The following is a 21,190-nucleotide window of genomic DNA, read 5'->3' as shown; positions in this document are numbered from 1 at the left end:
ATTGTATTTTTTCCCATCGTGCAACATTACGCGGCGACATCACGAATGCGCGCGGCGAAAGTGGGGCATAGTGGGGGAATTATTGGACACAGTCCGATGTATTCAAATATGATTCTACGCTCCTTCTGGACTATTCTTAATTCTATGATTTATCATCTCAATGCATTTTTTTCGAAAGTAAATAATCATAATAAAAAACCCAGTATGTCAATTGATTCCAATGATAAGACCGATATATGTCATACCTGCGATTTGATTTTGCTTATAAATCTTAGAATTACATCTAAAGATAAAAGAATTGAAAGAATGTAAATGTTCAAATATAGGCATAATGGTGAATGTTACACAGCGTGTAAAGTGGCCATTTAAACCGGCTAATGACGCCAATTGTATATGTTTAAGACCGATTGTAGTTAATCAAATCAATGAAATTTTCGTAGCCGCATTTTCGAAGTAGATATGTTGTATTGCGTCTAAATGTGAAGCTGGTAACCAGAACGGTTTTTGTTTATTCGGTAATTTAGAATTGCAAAAGTTTGCTCCCAAATATACGTGGGTTAAACAGTAATTATTTCCTGGGAAAACCTTTTTAAATCGTTATTGTTTTCAGTATTGATTTATTATTTATGTATAATTTTAATTAAAATAACTCAATATTTGTATCATTCTTTATACACGTTTTTTTCTTCTTTTTATCCTTTTCTTATTTTATTAAAATATTTTAGATATTAATTTTAATGGGTCTTTTAAATTAAAAAAATCGTTGATATTTTTTATTTATTTTGTTTTATGTTTTTTATCTTGTTTTGATTACATTTATTAGAATCCACTTTTTTTCTAAAGTTTCAAAATCATAATGTATAAATTTTATTCTTTAATTTAATTTTAAAAAATTCTCTCTTTTTATACTGTTTAAAAAATATTTTAAACCATTTTATCTAAAAAAAATAAATTATTTGCACTATTTTTTTTTCAACGCATCAAAAACAAAATAAACATATAATATATTCATTATTCTATATGTGTAAATATTATGTCTGCACTCTTTTATTTGAATCTTACTGAGGAAGCTCAGTGGTTTTTAAATTTTTTAAAATTTGTTTATAGACTATTGAACTAAGTCAAAAAATGTATTATCAGCGCTATAATTTTTTTTGTTTTGTATTTCTAAAATAACTCCGCGTGTGACTTTCGAGGTTATCTTCAACTTATTAAACTCCCACAGAAATCCACAAACTTAGTTTATTCCTTAAAAGGCATTTTGGCGTGGTACCACTTTTTGGCAAATCTATCACATTGATTTGCAAATCGTTACGTTATGGATATCCACTGTGAAAGGCGAGAATTTTGAGGGCCGCTGGTTGCCAACCGCATACATTCAGCAACTATCTCAAATAACCAAGTCCATTAATAAATGTTTACATTACAATAAAAAAACAAAATAACTCCATAAAATTATCAAATAATTCGTAAGAGTGTCGATAATGTGACATTATACGCCACTATTAGATGCGGATAAGTGTAACGAGAATTTTAGTTGTACGATAAAATTAATAAAAGCTTTCTCTATCGCTCCCTAGAGAATACAAAATATATCCCAACAACCGCTTTAAAAATGACTTCATAAATAAAACTTATCGATGGCGGATCGAGGGATGAACAACAATACTTATTTATTTCGTTTTGCAAGATGTCGATAAACGTAAATAATATCCCCTGTGTAAATCGTAAGAACATATCGAAAACGTATCACCAAGCCACCTTAGAGTATTGCACACGGCATCACTGGAAAATGATTAAAAGTTCGCATTAAGTTTCCGATCGCATTTCGTTCGCTGCATCACTTCGCCAATCCCTCTAGACTCTATACTCGAGACCCTATCTGCGCAGTGTGCTGTATTTGTATCACGAAACGAAATAAGAGAAAGAATATCGGAGCTTGTACTTCATATATTTAATTCGAAGAGTTCCACTCGGTTCTAGGAAGGGATGATAAACGGCCGCCTGCTGTTGGCTTTTGTTTCCTTCACACTACTAGAATAAAGTCATTTATCACCCGGACTAGGTTAGGTTAGGTTAGGCCGACTCGACTCGGCTCGAGACATTGAACTAAAAAAGCTACTTCAGGAAGTGGTCCGATTCGTTAAAAAAAATATAAAAAACATTTCTTGATAAATCCCTATAGTTAATAATTTGATGTGCAATTTATTGTTATTGGCGGCTTCCGTGGTTTAGCAACTCTTGACTAACGCACAAAAGGTTCCGAATTCAAAACCAAAAAAAATATCTCAAGCCTGAGTGTTCTGTGCTGTAATTATTAGGCATCCTGGCTTTTTGTGGTGCAAAAAAAAACTACCAGGACTTATTTATTAAAATAACTTTTTTTTTCAAGGCCCGCTAAGCCCCTATTTTAGAAACTTGTCGTGGAAAAGAGAAAACATGGAGGGAGATTATGAAAACACACCACAAGACCCAGACCAATACAGAAAATAGTATTTCTTGGATTTTTTTATTGTAACTGGCGGAAATCGAACCCGCAATACCATTATCACAGTCGGCCGTCTAACTAACTGCGCCACGGCGCGTATCTGCATTGATCAATTAATACAGATTATATTTTTAAGAAAAATCATGCTTATAGGTATGCGTTAGCTATTTAGTATGTACTTTCAGTTAAAAAATTTAAATCATGAAATTATTTTGGGTGAACGTTTTTAGAGATAAAATAAATACCAATGTACAAGATGAAAAATAAATTTTAAAGCGCACTGGTAAAATTAAACGAAAACACGGAGAATAAGCAAATGAATTAGTTGAGAATAATAGTCATGTTTTTATTACGTAACTAAATAATTAATTATTAATGACGGATTTTATTTGAGAACATTTCAATTATCTAGAACAAGTAGTAGAAGAAAAAGTAAAGAATAGTTAAAACAATTTAATTAATGTTCTAAAATAAGTGAACATTTATGTAAATTATGCATTTTATGATATAATGATTTATACGCAACAGCTTTTAAATTATTTTTTTTACTCACGATCAAAGGCATTGAGGTGAAGTGATGAAAATTAATAACATACCGACGTTAGATTAATTTCACCTCTGCCAAGGATCCTCAAAACAGTAAACGAAATCTCCATATACAGCACTATCGATCAGTGCTTAAAGCAAAGGCAAGCATTCAAGAAGGAAGCGGTGTTATCACTATTGGCTTAAAGATTACACACTCACCATGTCTACTTAAATCATGCTATTACTACATCTACTGAATTTCAAAAAGTTTCTAAGATTGTTAATGTTAAGTTCAATCAATGTACTTTTATACATTTGCAATGCCAGTTCATTCTCAAGCCTGTCGATTTGCTTTTAAAAAAATATTTATTTGACTTTTTTTCGGTTTAGTTAACAATGCGGTGCTTATAATATTATTCTAATCGTAATGCACTCCTAAATATCCCTCATATTACTAATTAGTTTTTTTTAAAGTTGCTTCTCCCAAACTACGTTTTGTCTTTTCAAGCATACATATATTTTTTATTCAAAGAGCCGGGAGTCCTTAACCCCTAAGTTAGGTTAAGCCTAAACTAAGGAGTCTTAACATGTTTTCTTTTTACAAAATGAGCCATTAAACTAGTATAAAAGATTTTTACAGCTTGTAAACAAATTATGAGTGGAATCTCTGCATTGAATAGATATTTTATATTTTCTCATTTGAAATAAGTTCATGCAGTTGAAATAAGATTATTCAGTGAATTAAATCCCATTCAATGAGAAGATTTACAAAGAGTTTTTCGGAATAACTAATCCGAATTCTAGATACTGAAAATTAGAATATTTGAATGAAAAAATATGGTTGGTTCGATTAGTACTACGTAACTGACGAATTATTATCGTATATACACTCCGTATCCGGGCGGATGAAGAACACAGTTATGTGTGGGAAATAGAACCAGAATTTCAGTCGAGTGTTTGATGACTACTCTCGGGTAAAAATCCTGAAAAAAGAAGTTCAGTCGATATATGTATGAAGTCCGCCTTGTAGTTTTGGCGCGTTCACCTGCCATGATTGATGTTTGATCCTGGCAACATAGCCATGAAATATTCGTCCTCGTGGTGTAATGGTCAGTGCGTTAGCCTACCATGCAAGAGGTCTCGCGTTTGATTCTTGACGTGGTTGATATAAAATATTTATTTAAAGGGGTGCATTCACACTAGAATATTTTATAGTCCCTGGGCTGGTACCTGAAGCGTAAGACTGATCAATTTATCTTCATGTAACAAAAATGATCAAGATACGCTGCGATTGGTGTACTAATGCAGTGTCCTATGCACCATTAGGTGTGAATGATGATGATATTTCATTATCAACAATGTTTGATTATGTCCAAATGCTTGCAGACTGGCTGGATTTCCTCCCCATGGAGTTGTTCATATTTGAATTTATTGCAACAGAGAGGGAAAATTTTTTTGTGAAGAGAATATGGAAGTCTAGGCATTTACAGGGCTTATAAGTTATCCGGAAGTCTTCCTCTTGATGACTGTTGAGAAAGACCTACATCCACAGACATTGCCTGAGTTACCGTGTGGTCTGGTGGTCTCCGTCTTATGTACCCGTTCCATCTCTGCGGACGCTCTTCCAGCTTGTATCTATGTGCCTTTGCATATTACAACAGAGATGAAAAACATTTTAGAGATGGGAATGTAAAAGTCTAGGCATCCACAGGGCTTATGACATGTCATTGGTTGGTTTTAGTGGCCATTTTACACACTGTGTAACATTCACCGTTCTGCCTATATTTGATTCCTTCGATTCTTTCATCTGCTGACGTTTGTGAATTTAAAGAGCTTGAAGAGTTGTAACCTTTATTGTTGCGGGTGAGATTCATATGATAGAATTATTTCACCCAGATACTAGGCAACGCCTAAAAATATTTATGAATTTTTATACTTCTTCTTGGACCAGGTGGATTTATCAACAATGTTTTGAGTTTGTCCAACTTTTTATAGACAAGAGCTGGATTAAACCCCCTATGGAGCGTTAATATTAACATATTACAACATAGATGAACGACATTTTAGAGAAGAGAATGTAGAAGTCTAGGCATCCACCGGGCTTATGACCTGTCATTGGCTGGTTTAAGTAGCCACTTTACACGCTGTGTAACATTCACCATTCTGCCTATATTTGAACATGTATATTCCTTTGATTCTTTCATCTGTTGATGTTTGAGAAGTTAAAGAGCTGAAACCTTTATTACTGCGGGTGAGATTCATACAATTGAATTATTGCTTATATTACACATCGTCATTTCGCCAGCAATATTTGTTAATATTTTTGTTTTTTTTTTAGGACATAATTGAAACAATGTGCCTTTTTAGGACGAATTTTTTTATTACGTTATTTTTTTTTGAAAACAAAAAGGAAAAATATGTTATTTTATTTTAAGTGTATTTTGTTGAAACAAAATTGTGTAATCTGAATGAGAAATTAAAAACACTCTTAGAAAAGAAAAATCACTCAACAGATATTGCTGGCGCATATGTGGGATTTTCTCCTAACAGAAAATACATTTAAAGCAACTTATTTTGTAAATCACTGTATCGCCAGTTTAAATAAATATTGTTTTATTATAACACGTATCACTTTATTTCACGAAAATAATGTAAAATGAAATAAATAATGCAAATGATCATGTTAATATTCTGTTTGTATTGAATTCCTACTGAATATCGAACATTTTAAGCCTGTGGAATAATCCGCTTACAACTTGTAATAAATAAATTTATTTGTTCAATATGTTTCATAGATCCTGAATGTATCAGAATAATACCAACAAAATACCACTTGATCGGGTAAATAATACGGATTTTTATTTAAATACTCTTAAAAGTTTCTCGAAACAATAATTTAAGTCTAAAAAGAAAAATTATTGAACGAGAAATTATAAATTTTCCCAAGAAACAAATTTAAATTATTACTGCAATAGATTGAAATGCTGTGGACGCGTATTTATTGCACAAGGGTTAAAAGTTGTATAATGAGTTGTATGCACCTGAATAAATCAAATAAATAGGAAACTTATTGCAACAGAGAGAGAAAACATTATTGAGAAGGGAATATGGAAGTCTAGGCATTTACAAGGCTTATGACCTGTCATTGGCTGGTTTAAGTCGCCACTTTACACACTGCGTAACATTCACCATTCTGCCCATGTTTAAACATCCACATTTCCTCAACTCTTCCATCTGTTGATTTTTGTGGAGTAAAGGAACTGAAACCTTTATTATGTAGGTAGAAACATGGTCAGAATGGTGAATGTTACACAGTGTGTAAAGTGGCTACTTAAACCAGCCAATGACAGGTCAGAAGCCCTGTAAATGCCTAGACTTCCATATTCCCGTCTCAATAATGTTTTCCCTCTCTGTTGCTCAAGCATTTGGACATACTCAAACATTGTTGAATTAACTACCTGGTAAAAGAATAAGTATAAAAATTGGAAAATTGTTTTCAGACATTGCCTAGTAGGTGATTTGGTTCACCCGAATGAATTTCACCCACATAATAAAGGTTTCAGCTCCTTTACTTCACAAAAGTCAACAGTTGGAAGAGTTGAGGAAATGTGGATGTTTAAACATGGGCAGAATGGTGAATGCTACACAATGTGTACAGTGGCCACTTAAACCAGCCAATGGCAGGTCATAAGCCTTGTAAACGCCTAGACTTCCATATTCTCTTCTCAGTAATGTTTTCCCTCTCTGTTGCAATAAATTTAAATATGAACAACTCCTTGAGGAGGAAATCCAGCAAGTCTGCAAGCATTTGAACATACTCAAACATTGTCAAATAGGAAGCCTTTAAATATTTTGAATATCTTATACAATTTTGAAAAATATGTATTCAATAAATGTTGTTTCTGTATCCGAGTGGATGAAGAATACGATTTTGTGTAATGTTTTTTATTTAAAAAATATACATTTACTTTCTTAAAATTTACTCAAATCATTTCCATTTTTAACAAGTTGTAAATAATCCACTATTAGAAAATAGGATACAAGTGTACAGTGAGGTTTGAACCTCGGACCTTTGAACCGTGAGTCCGCGACACTAGCCACGGGACCTTAATCCGATTCAAAATTAATTGCTTCTGATATAGAACCAGAGCCCTAGACTGGTGTTTTTGCTCTTTCAGGAAAAAATCCTGAAAATTAAAATCAAATGGAGATAAGTCCGCCTCGTAGTGTGGTTGGCGCGTTTGCATATGCATAAGTTTGTATATGATAACATGGTTGAGGTTGAGGTTTGATTGACAGAATAAACGTGAAATATTGGTTTTAAAGGTGGTTCTTGAATGCAATATTAACATTTATTACCAGAAATGAAGATGTTTAAACACGTGCAGAATGGTGAATGTTACACAGTGTGTAAAGTGGCCACTTAAACCAGCCAATGCCAGGTCATAAGTCCTGTAAATGTCTAGACTTCCATATTCCCTTCTCAAAAATGTTTCCCGTCTCTGTTGCAACAAAATATAGATCTAAGTAACGCCCTAAGGAGGAAATCCAGCCTGCCTACAAGAATTTGGACACGAAACGCAAGACTTATTAAATTACCTTCCATGTAATAAAAACGATTCACCTACTCTCCAATTGAAATTCCAACGCAGTCCTTACTGTACTGTGTTTTATGATAGAGTATACTGTTCAAACTATATACAGTTTGAACTGTCAGTAGCGACGCAGTGAGTCACATCTTGCTGGAGGGTGTGATTCTATAAAATGCTTCGAAACGCCTAGTTGCACAAAATCGGTAACACTACTGACTAGTCCGACTCGTTAGCGTCCACGTCGCGAACCCTGGGCAATGGGATCACACTCATAACGGCGAAAGGATGAAAGGCGAGTTTCTAGCGCCTCCATACCAAAATCAACCAGCTAAAGGAAGGTTACCCCGACAGAAAAATCTTTCAGAGAAGGCAACTGGTCACCACTCTGTTCATCTTTCCTAGTATTCACCATGGCGAGTAACCACAATAAGGAGAGTTGAGGACCTGTTTCGTGTAGCGCAGGACAAAGATGCTTTCGCTGCAGTGATCGCCAAAGTCGATGGGACCTAACAAGACACTGGAAGAGAAGATGCTATCATGTTTCCTTAACTCTGAAAAGGCTGAGTTACAAAATTCCTTTACACGTGGTGATGTAATACCATGTTAACACAAACAAAAGACAAAATATTTTGAAAAAAATATACATATAGAGACATATTACGTACTCATAAATATTTATTTTTCAATCATTTATAAAAAAATAAATATAATTAAGGCCCATTACAGCAAAAAAAATTGAAATCATAAATACGCGTGCACTCTTACCGCTAATAACCGACTGATTAATTGAATTAATTAATTGGGTAATACTGATTACCCGAAACTAGTCGTGTTTTAATGTATTAAACTCGTGTTTGGAAAATTTACAAAGTGCTTTATTTTAAATAAATTCAATATGTTAGATTAATGTTAATTACTTCACTTTCTGGCAATCCCTTAAAATAATTTTAAAAATTTACGCTTCTATTTAGACCAGTTTTTTTAAATCAACTATTTTGTGCGTACGTCTAAATGTTTGCAGACAAATTCTCTAGGTAGTTAATCATAAATCTTAATCGCTAGGAGTAAAAACATACTTTTACATTGAACGAAATGTTCGAGAATCGAGATTTTGTTGTGTAATTTCCAAAACATCATAACTTTTGAACCAAATGAGATAATTTCGATTTGTACAAAACCCTCTATTTTATATTTTTTATTAATTAATATATTTTCATAAATCGTACATGTAATTGTATAATATAATTATTATTTCGATAATAATAGTGCATATTAAAATAACATAGATGTGACTATTGATGTTTTTTGCATTATCACTATAATATCCACTGACATGAGTTTTTTATTTCAACTTAAAAATGCATTTTTATTATGAAAGTGTTGTATCATCAATGTTTTATTTACGTATAAAATAGCTTCTTGTGATCATTTCTGCATTTTTAACTTCAAAACGGAAAAAAGTGGACTATCCTTTAGAGGCACAGATATTGATGATAAAATAACTTCAACGCAACGAAGGACACTCTTAGGTACAGAAAACTAAAATCTAAGTAGTTCATTTAAATGAAACGTGGATTTTTATTTGGTACGAGATTACAACATTGAAATTCAGTTTATGTATGAAGAGATACAGGATTTCGTAATTCGAGTTCACCTTTCAGAGAAGATTTGTAGGTTGCTACCTCCACTTTCAATGAAATTTATTTAAACCCAGAAGAACGTGATGAGACTATTCATGATGTTTGCAAATCGTGCTTTTATCTTATTTAAGAGATTTTATTCCTCAGTGAAATACATGTACGAGTATATACGAGTAAATATCGATCATTGAGCATGAGTTTACAAGTCAATGGTCAGGTGTCTCCTAATAATTACAAGTTAAGAGATAATGAGAAATTTGGTATTTCAATTGTCATCTAAATAAAATCTATTTACTTGAAAGGTTTTGCAAGTTGTTGAAGTAGGGAGTTTCTACAACAGTTGGAGATTTTTATTTTATTTTATTTTATTGAAATAAACTGCAATTAGTGCCTTTTACATATTAGTTTCAAATACAATTAAATATACATACATGTAAGCATAAGTAATAAAGAGCATTTAAAACAATATTATTAATTAACAAATTAAGAAAGTCTAAAAAAGATAAACCATATAAAATAATAAAATATTACCAGTTATAGAATTATCGATAAAAAAAAAAGATAATTTGGTATTAGAAATACTTTGAACCAGTTAAAAAAAACTAAGAAAAAAATTTCGAATAACATTAAAATATATATATATATATATATATATATATATATATATATATATATATATATATATGTATTATTATTTAAAACTAATACTTGGGTAAATAGTAGATGTTTATGTATAAAAATATATAATGATGTAAAAAAAAATATGAAGATAAATATTTTGAACTTATAAATTACTTCAAGAAAAGAAATGAAAAAAGAAAAAAAACACCAATAAAGAAGTTTAAACAATTCTTAACAATAGTAACAAATAGTTACCTAGAACAATTACCAATGAAATAAACACTTTTTTAACAGCATGACAGAGATGACAGAAGAAAACGATGTTTTGTTTCATATAACCTACTCGTATTTATTACATTCGAGCCGAACCCGGAAATGCTTTGCTTTTGCAAAATTTGAGTACATACTCGAATATATATTAAATAAACACAATCAATTATTTAAGATATGTACAAATACATTATCAAACATTATTAAGTATACTCACAAAACTTTACTAAAAACTGTTCGGATAAACGTAAAAAATCATTTTTAACTTTTCATTGGTAAGTAGGTACCTAGGTTCTTGTTTATGATTGAATTCCAAAAATTAAAATCATTAATTTTCAAACATTGAATTAAAGTACATACCTAGGTACTTGTTTATGGTTGAATTCCAAAACATAAAATCATTCAATTTTAAATATTAAATTTAAGTAGGTACTTAGGTACTCGTTTATGGTCGAATTCCAAAACTTTAAATAATTCATTTTCAAATATAGAATTCTTTTTGCAAATGTCAAACTCTGCTCTTTTCACCAACAGGGGTGTAGTAGTATATTAATGAATGCGGTTTTCAAAAATGTGTTGAATATCGGTTAATATTAGTTAAGTGTTACGAAAAATCCGCTAAAAATAAATAAATGGGCAGAAATTATTAGGAATTTATGGAAATTATCTGATTGGTAACCATAATAAACTAATTTTGTTTGTAAACGTTCAAAAACAATATTTGTTTGTACACAAAAAATGACATCTTTCCTATTTTTTTGTAAATGCATTCTCGGCGAATGCAGCCCTGGTAAACTATGAAAAAAACATTTACGCTCCTAACTTTTTTCTATTTCATAAATCTAAGATTTTAAAAGTTATAAATATGCTCGCGGCAGAGATCTACATTTCGCTAAAAAACCGCGCGTAAATCGGTCCAGTAGTTCAGTAGTATTCAGTCTATCGAGAACACACATACGAATATTGCCTTTTATATATATAGATTGTCGGCCTCGTGGTGTAATGGTCAGCGCGTTAGCCTACCATGCAAGAGGTCTCGGGTTCGATTCTCGACATGGTTGACATAAAACATTTTTTTGAAAAGGTGCTTTTACACTAGAATATTTCATAGTCTCCGAACTGGTACCTGAAGCGTAAGACTTACCTTCGTGTAAAAAAATAAACGACATACACTGCGATTGGTGTACCAATGCAGTGCCGGGAGTAACGGCGATAACTGAATTAAACTGATCTAATCTACTTCATGTCTGAACTGAACTCCGATGAACTATCCATAGTGTTTTTTTTTTTACTTCCGAGTGGGAATTGAGGTCATCTTCCATTTCCTGAACTGTTCTCAATCTGACATCTGTACTAGGTAATTAGTATTTTAAATCAACAATATTTTGTGTTTGTCCAAATTTTTGTAGACAAGAACTGGATTCAACTCCCTTCAGAGTTAATATATTACAATAGAGATAAAGAGCACTTTATAAAAGGGAGTTTAGAAGAATAGGCATTTACAGGGCTTATGGCCTGTCATTGGCTGGTTTAAGTGGCCACTTTACATACTGAAGAATAGGGTTTTTTTGATTTTATTTTTAAACAGGTGAAAAATTACGACTAAAAAGGTTTAACTATTAAAGGTTTAAAACATACATATTTTGAATTACCCGAAAACGAGACGCTTCACGCCCTGTGGGACAAACGTCACGTATGGCGTTTTGGCGTCAAATTTGTACGTAATGTTTATTAGAAACGCAGTCGGCAGTCATAACTCGTGACGTCAAAATGACGTGATGCCAGCTGCGAGCCGCTTTGTATGTGCTCATTTTCAAACCCGAAAGTTATAAACGTGCACTTGTTTTGAATACATTGATAAATATATTATTAGATTCGTAAAAATCCACTCTAAATATATGTAATCTTTATAACGCTATCCCGACTTGTGAAATTACCCTATTGAACGAATATAGATATTTAAAAATGGGCAAAATGGTGAATGTTTCTCAGTACGTAATGTGGTTAGTTAAATCAACCTATGACATGTCGTAAATCCTGTAAATACCTTCTATATTCCCTTATATAAAATGGCCACCTCTTATTTTAATATATTATTAATAGTATTTAAAATATTTTGATTGTTTTGTTGTTTGCGTACAGAAAATGCACCTTCTGCACTGTACTTAAGGTGATTCTTAATTATATTATTATTCGTAGATGGTGCTTTTTATTTTTTTTGAAAAATGCCATTTTTACTTTAATTTTCAATGGAAATTTTACAAAACTTGGTTTGCGGACACTTTACACTATATTGATTGTTAAAAATACTATAACAATATAATATAAGTCCTTTTCACAAAACGGTGTACTAAACAAAAAATAATAAAAGTTATCAAAATCATTATTCCCTTTCCGCACCTAATGGTGCATAGGGCACTGCATTGGTACACCAATCGAAGCGTATCTTGATCATTTTTGTTACACGAAGGTAAGATAATCAGTCTTACACTTCAGGTACCAGTCCAGGGACCACGAAATATTCTAGTGTAAAAACACCCCTTTAAATAAACACTTTTATACATTTACATGTAAGGGCGGGCATATTGCCTTAAGGGTTTTCCTTTCTACCTACCCACACCGTTCAGTTTGAGAAAATTCCAAGTACATAGACATTTTCTAGGTCATAAGTCAGTATATTAAATAAAACTATTTAAAACAAACCACAGTTTTAAGGTGCGTGGGCAAAATCGTAGTCACCCCCCTCTACGAAAATTAAAAATTGGTCAGGATATACGCAAGCGTTTTTTTTAGAACACAGTTTTTTAGAAACAGTTTCATAAAACAACTTAATTTGTGAAACGGTAACTGTTACTGTTACTTCTTTAAATAATCGAAACGCCCGTCTCCAGTACCTTCTATTATAAACTATTCTTGCCCGATTTCAAAACTTGAAAGACGATTTTTTTCCTTATGATCTACTGCTAAATTTGTAACTATAAAAATATTAAACTTTTCATGTATTATTAATTGTTATGTACTAGTAAATTCAAGCGTAGGACTGATCATCTTACCTTTATGTGTAAAAAATGATCAAGATACGCTGTAATTGGTGTACCGATGCAGTGCCCTATGCTCCATTAGGTGCGAAAAGGGAATGGTGTTCATGTTGAGTAAATTCATACTAGAATTCAAAATTTAAAAGACGATTTTTTGGGGTTATCTAATTACTTACGCTAAAAAAACAACGGGAATTACAAAAGCATGCTACTTCCTTGGGTGAGAATTATGTGTGTTCTAGTTTCCCTGTTAACGCAAAGAAAGTAAATAAAGAACACACTCAACGTTCTGCAAAATATTGGGCAGCGAGCGTATTTTTTCCGGAATGTTTTTCCGTCCAAAAAATAAATTTAACGACCAAAATTATTATTCCTTGTTTGTTTAGAAACATGAGATGTTCAACTTTTTTTAGCCGAAGTAACATGGCTCCATTGTCAACTGAATTTTTACAACATGAAAACCCACATTTTGTTCGCCCGAGGCAAAGCGTAAAAAAGATTTGCCTTTTCCCGTACAAATGTGAGTATTTTTGTACTACTTAGAAACGTATGGTACCTTAAAATTAATTTGTTCGCGAAAAAATATTTTCCAACAATGTTCCAACATTTTTCCATATCCGCACATGGTGTGAATAGGATATTTTATTACATAGATATATGTCTCCGCCAAATAGTTAAATCAGCCACTCAATAGAGAGGCTAGGCTGTTCAATAAATGCCGGCATATAGCTGAACGGCTAGGTCGTTCGTTGAATGAATTGATAGCTCAACGTTCAACGTGTTGGCTGGTTGAAAGCTAGCCCTTTGGAAACGGCCGAACCAAAAGCCGCCGGGTTAGGTTAGTTAGATAGGTTGGGTTAAGTTTATTTATTTTTTTCAAATTTCACGTAACTTATCAAGTTAATAATTAATCATTAAGTTAAGGATTAATTATAAGGTTAAGTGAAGGATTAAGTTAAATATTTTTTTTTATTATTATTATTATTAAACTGAACCCAATCTATCCTAACCTAACCTTAAATAAGGTGTAATGAAATCATCATCATTCCCTTTCCGCACCTAATGGTGCATAGGGCACTGCATTGATACATCAATCACAGCGTATCTTGATCATTTTCGTTACGCAAAGGCAAGATGATCAGTCTTACGCTTCAGGTACCAGTTCAGTGACTGAAACATTCTAGTGTAAAAACACCCTTTTAAATAAATATTTCATATCAACCATGTCGGGAATCGAACCCGAGACCTCTTGCATGGTAGGCGAACGTGCTGACCATTACACCAGGAGGCCGATAAACCTTACTTCACATAGCAATATATATATTTCAAATAATATATTATTGCATTAAAATTAAAGAGGCTAAGTGACGTTCAACCCTTTCATTAAACGTTCATTCATCGAACGGGCTAGCCATTCAGTTGAATGCTGGTATTCAATGAACAATCTGGCTGATCGGTTGAGTGGCTCTTTTAACTATTTGGCGGCGACATATATGAAGCTTTGAGTTCCAATGGGAAAAGCGGAAGTAAAAATACATATCTGTCTCGCAGTTCTTTGACCAGAATGTTTGCCTTTCATGCAAGAGGCCTCGGATGCAATTCCCGGAATGGTTGCATATTTATTTTTAAAAAATACTTTTTACACAATAGTAGATACTTTTTCTAATTACTATAAATACTAATGTTTCGTTTTCTAATTATTAATGGTGTATTTTATTATTCATATTTATGCCACAGTTTTTATTATTAGTATTCTGATTTCTATTTATTTTCCATTTTTTATATTATTACTAATGTTTTATTTTTTCAAGCATCATTTAATGAAAAAATCGGCCTCGTGATGTAGAGGTCAGCGCACCTTCCTACCATTCAAGAGGTTTCGGGTTCGATCCCCGACATGGTTAAAATGAAATATTTATTTAAAAAGGTGTTTTCACACTAAAATATTTCATAGTCCCTAGACTGGCACCTGAAGCGTAAGAATGATCATCTTACCTATATGTTATCCAAGATTAGTGTACCAATGCAGTGCCCTATGCACCATTGGGTGCGGAAAGGGAATGATGATGATGATAATAATGGAAAAAAAAACACATGTAAAAAAGATGGTCCTGCCTAAACACAGATATTTTATGCTGGATAAGAGGACTTGCTGGTATCGTAGGAAATGAGAGAGCGAATGAACGAGCAAGAGCTGCAACTTGTAAAAGAGCGGCACCTTTCTTTTCAGATTTTCCCCTTTTTTTTGATTTCCCCCTTGCTAAACGCTGTATAAAACAAAATACGCAGCAGCGTTGGGAGGATCATTACCGCGCTTCTTCTACAGATAAAATCACTAAACCCAACGCTGGCTTATGCAGCAAACTTCCGTCATCATCACCAAAGTACTTTTGAAACGACCCAAATTTTTACCGGACATGGAGCTATGAGAAGGTGCCTATATAGGTTTAAATTAAGGAATGATGACTATTGTCCGTGCGATGATATTTCTTCACAGAGTATCGAACATCTGTTATTTCAGTGCCCATTTTTCAGTTTACAACGCCATAATCTTGAAGCAGAACGCAGGAAAGATGGAATATCCTTAACAGATATTCACACTGTCGTTAAAAGTAGTTATCACGCGCCATTGTTCTTGGACTTTGCAACAATGGTGATTAGACTCATAAAGGTAATAAACCAAAATCAGTGATTGAACATTCCATTTCCAAGACAAACAAAAACGATTTTTTCCGAGTACCTTAGCCTTGTACCTTGTACATGACACGTAAGGCTACTAAATACAGGAGTCCAAATATATATTTAAAAAAATTAAAAAACACAGGAATTTCCTAGCTAGTCGGGACCTTAAACTAAGAGCCGGTGTACATTTTAAAACTGTAAAATAAATAAACAAATAGTCCTTGGACTTCCCTGTAGCAAAAATGATCAAGATACGCTGCGGTTGGTCATGCCATGTCATTCTCGGTCTTCCTCGTTTTCTGCATCCATCAACATTCGCATTGTAAATCCTTTTAGCCGTTCTCAGTGATCATTCGCTCTATATTCTCTCTCGAAGTCTTATATGTTTATGAATATATCATTATCGTTCCCTTTCCACACCCAATGGTGCATAGGGCACTGCATTGGTACACCAATCGCAGCGTATCTTGATCACTTTTGTTATGTAAAGGTAAAATGATCAGTCTTATGCTTCAGGTACCAGTCAAGGGACTATGAAATATTCTAGTGTGAAAACACCTTTTTACATAAATATTTCATATCTACCATGTCAGGAATCAAACCCGTGACCTCTTGCATGGTAGGCAAACGCGGTGGCCATTACACCACAAGGCCGACATATTGTATACTATTATTTTATTGCCCTTGTTTGTCTTTGCTACATAGTTTTATGTTCTTTTTGTTCAGTTTCCTGCTTAACCTAACAACACTTTCTGAAAGAAGCACTATTAATGATCTCATTGTACTGTATAAAATTGTACACTCTCTTTTTGACGCACCAAAAATACTTGAATTGATTCATTTTAGAGTACCTGGTGTCAACACTAGGAGTACTTTATTGTTTCATTGCTCCAGTACTTCTTCCAACCAACAAAACAATTCATTGATACCGAGACTGCATAGGTTAGGTAACACTTATGGAACGGCTGCAGACATTCTGTCTAATTCTTTACTATCTTATAAGTCCACAATATTAAGTTTATTTGTAGCTGCTCGTCAAACTATTATTGACAATTCAATTCCATAAATAAATAAAAAATTTATTACCATATACTTGTTTTTTATTTTTTACTATTATGTCAAATTGCATTGTAGTATTGGCAAATACGCATTTCATAGATACATATTTTTATTTCTTATTTTTTCGTGATAATATACGCTTGCTTGTTTATTAATTTAACTTTAAAATGACTTTCTTGCTTACCGTAACACTTTATTTATTGTTTGCTTTACGGAATTTGTTTCATAAGCTTATATTTTTGCATTTTTTGTTTATATGCTTACTGTTTTTTCTTGCATGCCTTTTTTTTTTTTTTACTTTGTAAATTTTTTTATTTTATCCTTTTTAACTAATTTTACATATTTTTTCTGTATATTCTGTGTTTATTATTTAGAATGTTAGCATGTATTTTATTTTTATTTTTTGTAAATACCTTTTGGGCGTTAATGAGCAAAATAAATAAATAAATATATTATGTTTCTTCATGAAACTGTTGTAAGCTTAGATTGTATATCAAACCAAACCAACACAGTAGTACTTTTTCTTCTTCTTCTTGATTTTGATCCACGAGATACAGAATAAAATAATAAATAAAACATTTTTTTTAAATATTATTTTTATTAATGTAATGCATACCATAATAATAATATGCATGTTATAAAAAGTTTTACATTAAAAAAACTTAATTTTAAATATGTTCATAAAATATTCACAACTTTCCAACTGCAGCACTAATAATCAGGACAATTAAATTAAACATAATTATGACATAATATTATAATAAATAATAAAATCAGGTACCTAATGGAAATCTTTACTGACCAATTAAAACTCATTTATGTATGTAAGTTGACATAATCAACAATTTCGGCCACATACAATTTAAGCCGTTTCACCCAGAGTGTTCATCAAAATAAACATGAAATTTAAGATTTATTTACTACCATAACTTTTGTATGTGTCTAGGCGGATGAAGAATACTGTTCTGTGCGTGAAATAAAACCATAATCTTCAAAAACAGTTTTCAACTCAATGGCAGCTCTCAGGTTCAATGCCAATAATGTAAATATTTGGGTTGTCATATTATAATAAATATTATTTAATTTAATAACTGGCTAGGCAATTCAATACAAATAGAAATAAAATTGTGAAATAGTATAATAATTAGAGAATATTTTAAAGAAACAAAACTTTAAGCTCATACATTCCTTTAAAAAATGAAAAAAATTACATGTGTTGTAAAGCTACCTAAAACTTTAGAGATGTGCTGTATGAAATGCTTTTTTGCACCACAATGGATCTACATAATTACAATTTCCACTGAAAATCCACGCTTGAGAGAAAATATAAACCCCTAGAGAAATACAGTGGAATCCGCTTATTGTGATCATTATAGGACCTGCAACTTTCGATAACAAAAAATTATTGATATACTTTGCAGAGGATAAAAAAAATGTTCACAAATATTGCTGAATCCTGACTTAACTTGATTGTCTTTATTTATTATTTATTTATTTTAAAAGAAACAAACAGTCGACAATGATATGGTAACATTAAAAAAAATACAGTTTAAAGACCAGCAAAGTTTCTAAATAAGAATCATACATATTATTAAATTGTGTTACAAAAAGAGTGTGTTTATGTGTATTTGTATGAGAGTAAGTGTAGATGTGTGTTTATGTGTATTAGTGTAGGAGTGAGTGTTCAGGTGTGTGTAAATGTGAGCATCATTAAATAGTAAGTGGGATCGTATCGCAGCCAGAAATAAGGAGTCTTAATTTATTTTTAAGTCTTTCCCAGATCGATCTCTTTTTCAATCTTGATTGGAAATTCAAAAGTTTCTATACATGCTCTATTTTTTAAGATTTTGCATAAGAGCGATTGCGAAATTTTTAAATACCCAGCTGCATTCCGCCGACACATTTAAGGCAACTTATAAAAGCGCTCTAAATTTAAAGAGATAAAATACACACATTTTTTCTCATTTTGTCCCCATGGTAGGGTTGTTTATGATGAATTTTATATTTATAGTGTTATGGCTCAACAGATCACAAAATAATTTAGATAATTCGCAACATAATACACTTCATATAGTCTTATAGTTATGCTTCGGGTAAAACCCCATTTACATCTTCAATGAACCCTATTATTGAAAGTTTTAAAGATAATTAATCATTTTGTAAAAATTCTTAAGAATTACCATTTTTATATCCATTTTCAATCTTAACTGATAACAATACATCACTTTAGTTTTTTTTTGTCCAACAGACTATTTTTAACAAAATTGAGTTGAGTGCACCAAATGTTTTTTTTTTTTCTCAATTGTTTAAGGGGTTTTTTAACCAATTTTGGCTTAAGTTGTGGTCGTTATTTATGCCAGTTTTGTAAAAAAAAGCTTTAAAGCTCTATTTCTGCAGATTCGTATTATAATCTGTTGGATTAAAACGAACTGAAGCGACGAATAGACTAAGTTTGATCACAATATGCGGATTATTTGTATGGTTTTGGGTCTGATTGATAATGATAACAATAACTGATAAATAACATTATCCACAGTTTGAATATCCGGATTTCACTGTGTTGTTTCCGGATCTTATGATTTCTTCCAAATATTTAAATTTTGGGGGCCATTTTCACTATTAAAAATAATAATCCAGTTGTAGTGGAGCGGGATATGAAACTCGGACCTCTGATCTGCATCATTAGCTACAAGAGCACAACCAGGTTCAATTACTGTGATCTCATTGGTGTTTGAACCCAGAGCCACTGAGCGTGGGGCAAGCGTTGTAGCCATTTTGCCAAAATGGCAACAAGAGTATTATAAAACATAGATTAAGGGATTAAAAATGCTATATTTGCGATCGTTGGAAATTTACAATTAAAAAATAAAATATTATAATTCAGCTCATTGCATAAGATATATTTATAAAATTAGCAGATTAATTTCAGCCTCAAATATTTAATAACATGATTTCAATAATTTATCAAAACAATTTGTTAAATTATTAAATATTTTATAAAATATACCCGAATATAAAAAGCTAATTATAGACAACAGCAAAAAATATTTTCTAGTCAAGGCATTTACAGGACTTATGACTTATCATCAACTAATTTTGTGATCACACTACACAACATTCACCGCTGTCTATATCCAAAGAATATTCATAATTCTTGCATGTGGACTTTTGTGAAGTTAAAGAGTTAAAAGCTGTGTGTGTGGTGGGTCTCTTTTAAGATGTCGAATTGTCTTGATAAAATACCTTAAGGGAGATTACTTGTCTTCAAAGGTTTAAACATATAGAAAATAGTTGATAATAAACCTACAATTACAAAAAGTAAAACCAAACTCTAAAATTTGTTATTTAAATATTTTTTAAAAACCTATTTAAAATTGTATATTCATTAAAGGTCAGTTGCACCACAAAAGTCTACTTAAAAAATGTTTAATGTTTTAAATTGTTGTTGTCTTGTTGTCAATATTAGCAAAATAGTTTGTATCACATTACATTTTTAATGTAACATTTTTAATACAACATCTTTAATATAATATTTGATACAATAAGAAAATCCAAGAGTTGCATATTTAACTTTAAACGTTTTTCAGCTTAAGTATTTTGGTGAAAATGCTTGTAAGGCAAATCAATAAATTTGATTTATGTCTACATATTTGCAAAAGGTATATTTAATTTTGGATTAAATTGAAATTATAAATCAGTAAATGAAAATTTTCTAAAGAGGCGGCATATGGAATAAGTTAAAATAATCTTTTAATGAACTAGATTTTTTTAATCAAAATTAAAAATAATATTTGACATAAAACTTTTTGGATTTATCTGCATATATTTTTTGCACAGCAGCTGCTATTTTAAATCATTGCTTTCAATTATTCAAATAGCAGCTACAACAAACAAAATGGAAAATATTATTATTATTTTAAAAGTAAACACTACAGAAGTTTTTTTTTCCTTCATCAATAAGCATAATAATATTTTTCAAACCAAAAAATTGGTGGTAAAAAATATGAAACAAACCCGCATGTTAAAAATAGTTTAGATAAAAGCTATCATAAAATTTGAATAGGAGTAGTAATATGTATTTCATTAATTACAAATATTAAAATGTCTCAAAAATCAGGAGGTCTAAAAACAGGTATGACTTATTATATAATTTATATTGATAATGGAATGTTAAATGTTAATTATGGGTAACTATATCACAAGAAATACAAAATAAGGTAGACATATTGTGATTATAATTTACAATAAATGCAACAAAACGGTCTAGATCAG

At 31.6% G+C, this 21,190-nt stretch overlaps 1 long non-coding RNA gene across 1 annotated transcript in view; it reads left to right on the top strand.

Annotated features, from left to right (window-relative positions):
* The window catches only part of LOC148282901 (uncharacterized), a 55,297-nt gene that overhangs the window by 33,085 nt on the left and 1,022 nt on the right, over positions 1-21,190 (top strand). The window lies entirely within an intron of this gene.

The sequence above is a fragment of the Micrasema longulum genome, unplaced genomic scaffold (assembly GCF_059751315.1).
Source record: "Micrasema longulum isolate JH-2025_06_02 unplaced genomic scaffold, ASM5975131v1 h1tg000279l, whole genome shotgun sequence".
NCBI classification, from domain to species: domain Eukaryota; kingdom Metazoa; phylum Arthropoda; class Insecta; order Trichoptera; family Brachycentridae; genus Micrasema; species Micrasema longulum.
Note: the sequence above shows the minus strand (reverse complement) of the source record. Positions and strands in the feature narration are given on the sequence as shown.